The sequence below is a fragment of the Pteropus medius genome, unplaced genomic scaffold, assembly GCF_902729225.1.
Source record: "Pteropus medius unplaced genomic scaffold, Ma_sr-lr_union100, whole genome shotgun sequence".
Classification (NCBI taxonomy): domain Eukaryota; kingdom Metazoa; phylum Chordata; class Mammalia; order Chiroptera; family Pteropodidae; genus Pteropus; species Pteropus medius.
In genome coordinates, this window is record NW_024344240.1 from 3,665,120 (window position 1) to 3,668,839 (window position 3,720).

General features: G+C 37.5%; 1 pseudogene; it reads right to left on the minus strand.

The window, feature by feature from the left end:
• Nucleotides 1-3,279: 3,279 nt before the first annotated feature.
• LOC120607597 (uncharacterized) lies at nt 3,280-3,398 on the minus strand (annotated as a pseudogene).
• Between the last annotated feature and the right edge of the window lie 322 nt (nt 3,399-3,720).

Consider the following 3,720-nt stretch of genomic DNA (forward strand, 5'->3'; position numbering starts at 1 on the left):
TGAGCTAGCTATTGGGACTGCCTGTGTTTATAAGGCCTATAGAGTCTGGGAAAATCAGGCACAGTGATTCTCTTTATAACTGCAAGGTTATAATTCTGAGAAATCCTATGAAATGATAATTAATGAGCTCCTGAGTCAAATGAAATTCAATATGGTTCTTCACTGCACTGTTTCCTGAGACTCAGCTATAGACCAAATGTTTGTGTTTCCCCTAAATTCTAAAGTCGAAACCTAACCTAGGCAGAGAGCCACTGCAGAGCTGTTCTGCTGAACTGTGGGGGTGACATTGTCACCCTAGTGGGCCTGGAAGGCTGAATTTACTAAATGGGCATGATGTAACTGCGACTCTGCTGGTTCTGGAATGATAAGCCAGAGTTTGCTAAAGAGAGTGGGCTAACAGAAAGAATAGGATGGATGGGCGCTCCCGATATACAGAGTGTCTTAAGAGAACGGTAAGAAGTGGACTGCAGAGCAGAGAATGGGCAGGAACACATAAAGATTAGAGGTCTCAGGGACAAGGTGATTATGGCCTAAACTAGGAAAAGGGCAGAAGAGTTGGAAAGAAATAGATTTGAGAAATAGTTAGTGGATATAATAGACTGGACCTAATGATTACCTATATGTTTGGGATAAGGAGAAAAGAAAAAAATGGGGACTCAATTACTTGAGATAGAGAATATGGAAGGTGGAGCATGTCGGAGTGGAAAGAAATAACGAGTTCCTGTTTTATTATAGCATGTTAAGTCATTAATTAAGCATCTAGCTGTGTATGGTGACATTGTGTGAATTTTACATTCTGAGACATTTACTTTTTTTTAAGAGTCTACCTCTATTGCCCTCATAGGTGTAAGGTGGATATTTACTCTTGAAAATGCTGTTGAACAGATGAGAAAATCCTCTCTTGAAATAAAATACACATTTTCACATGAAATTAATAAAATATATTCTTAGTCATTTACTTTTGGTTTGTCACTGTGCCCATGTAAGCAAGACATGACTACAGAAATGACCTTATAGAATCTGAAAGGCGTGTTCGAGTTGGGCCTGAGCTACCTGGGGAAAACTGCACTGGAAAATCTGTGCAACGGAAGATCAGCTGGAGGTCACAACAGAAGCTTTGGCCTGTGGTTTTAAAAACAATAAATTTCATCTGACTTCTTGGAAAGTCCTAGAGACTTTATATTGTAATTTCTACAAAGGCAAAGCGACTACAGCCTCATCTCTTTGCACTTGCACTTCCAAAAGGAAACGCTGTTCTTGGTCATGAAAATATAATTTCCTCCTTAATGGGCTGCCCTTTCCTCGTGAGCATGCTTGCTTTTATTTTTCTGAAAGGACAGATGCAATCCGACTATAAAATAAGAGCTATGCATTGACTTCAGCAAAGAGCCTTGTTTCCTCATCGTCTTTAGCTTGTAGGCAGTGCACTCACTTTCAAGCAAAATAAAAACATCACATGACATCTTGAAAGAGAAACTTCTCTAAATGGAAAGAAAGCCTGTATATAAAAGTAATTTCTAGAATTTTTGTATGTGTATATATTGTGATATATATGCACACAAGCACATAGCCTCATCAAGTTGATCATTAAATAAGCACTTATTGAGTGTCTACTAAGTGCAGAGTGACATTCTAGGTGCTGGGGCTACAATAGCAAGAGCTATTTATAGACAACATAGAGACATCATGCATCTTTAAGCAGAGTGTATTATGTGTTTGTGTTTAGGAATGAAAAATTCAGCTTCAATGTGAAGGGGGACTCAAAGAGGAGAAAATATCAATAAGAGAGAAATCGGAGTCTAATTGTACGTGCAACCCTTAGTAGCTGTGACTGATGTAAAAGTGGGGCTTAACACAAAACTCAGGTACTCTAAAATCTGCACCTCTGGGGAAAGGTGCCCATAAATTCTGAACCACATGTAATATTGTTTTGTACATTTACCAGCAATACAAAAATTTCCCCTCGTACACACATGACAGAAGTTTGCAAATATAAACAATATAACAAAGGGAAATAATCATAACCGAATGTACATATATTTAATAAGCTACAAATGAATGTGAGTCACGTTAATCAGATGACTGAGGAGCAACACCAAATAAAGTTAGACTGTTTTTTTTCAGCACACCAGGCACTTGCAATCCCTGAAGTCTTTGAGCATGAAGAGTTTTCTGAGATTTCTACTGGTGTGGCAGGATGTTAACAATGATGATAAGAAAAAGAAGTTGCACAAGACACAACAAATAGAACTTTTCTCAAAGTGTGGTCTGTGGAGCATTTTCATCCTAGTCTGTGCATGTTTAAAACTCAGATTTCTGGGTCCCTACCAAGATGTAGTGAACTAAGATTTCTGGAGTTGAGGGCTGGGTATCTGCACGTCAATAGATTGCTCAGATGGCTCCTGTCCACTTAAAGTTTCAACGAATCAACAAAGATTTAGAAAGCAGAGTGTTTGAAATGGCAATTATTTAGAGAGGTTCATTTGTTCTGAATACTCCTACAAAGACAGTCCTGATGCAAATTCATCTCGTGCCTCATCTATGTCTCCCTTCCAAGAAGGTGACCTGCACAAAGGCATGGACAGCATCTCACTGCATTTTATGTCTGGGTGACTAGGATAGTCCCTTATCGACAGTCAGATAAGTGTTATATATTGGAAGAAAGAAAGAAACAAAGTAAGGAAGAAAGGAAGAAAAGGAAAAGGTAGTTTTAAAATAACAACCTTTGTGTGATATTTTCTGAAATTCTTGATGTCAGTAGCCAAATGAATTGTTGGAGGAGTGAGAAAGGTTTTTTTTAAAAATCTTTTTGAGACAGAAATAATCTCATTATGTTGTTAGTACTAAATTAAGAGATTTGAATAATTTTATCATATTTTTAAATTTTATCAGAACAGAATTAAAATTGAAAACCAATGAAAACAGTGAGTCGGAAAATTAAATACATGCAAGCTGTAAATAGACAACTTTATGTTTCAGTGATTAATCTTAATAGCACTCCTTAATTTGTGTTTGAAAAAGATGCCTTTTCGATTAAGTAGTTCTTTATCTTATAACATTTAGTGTATTGTTGGGAAATTACTTAAAATATATGAAACACATAGAACATATATAAGATTTGATATATAGAATATGCTCAAGACTTGACAAAAACATTTAGGAGGAAAGTTTTTTCTTTTTTTATAAGGTTTTTTTTTTTTTAGGCAAGGCAACCCTTGGTTGACCTTACAGATTGCAAGGACCTTGTCAGCTTACAATCCCTTATTTTTTTATATTTTACCCCTACAGCATCTGGTCTTCCTAGGTGGTCTCCCATCCAAGTACTAACCAGGCCCGAACCTGCTTAGCTTCCGAGATCAGACAGCATTGGGCTTGTTCAGGGTGGCATGGCCATAGACAAAAATTTTTCCTTTAACGCTAAGAATTTTCTCCACAGTAAATCTACATAGTGTAGATTTTCTCTATACATTAAAATGGACACACAAATGTGTGCTTTTCAAAGTGAATAACGATTTACTTCCAAAAACTTGGAATACAAAGAAGAGTAAATTCGAGGTGTTGGATCAAAAGTCTGTGCTGTCGGGTTGGAAGCATTCAGGGGGCCCTTGCTCAACAGGGTTAAGGAGCTGAAAGGAAGCCCCCACTTACTTTTGGCTGTACCCGTATCCAGCTGCTAAGGCTGTCAAGGGAGACCCCTGTTGGAGGTGAAACGGAAATGAA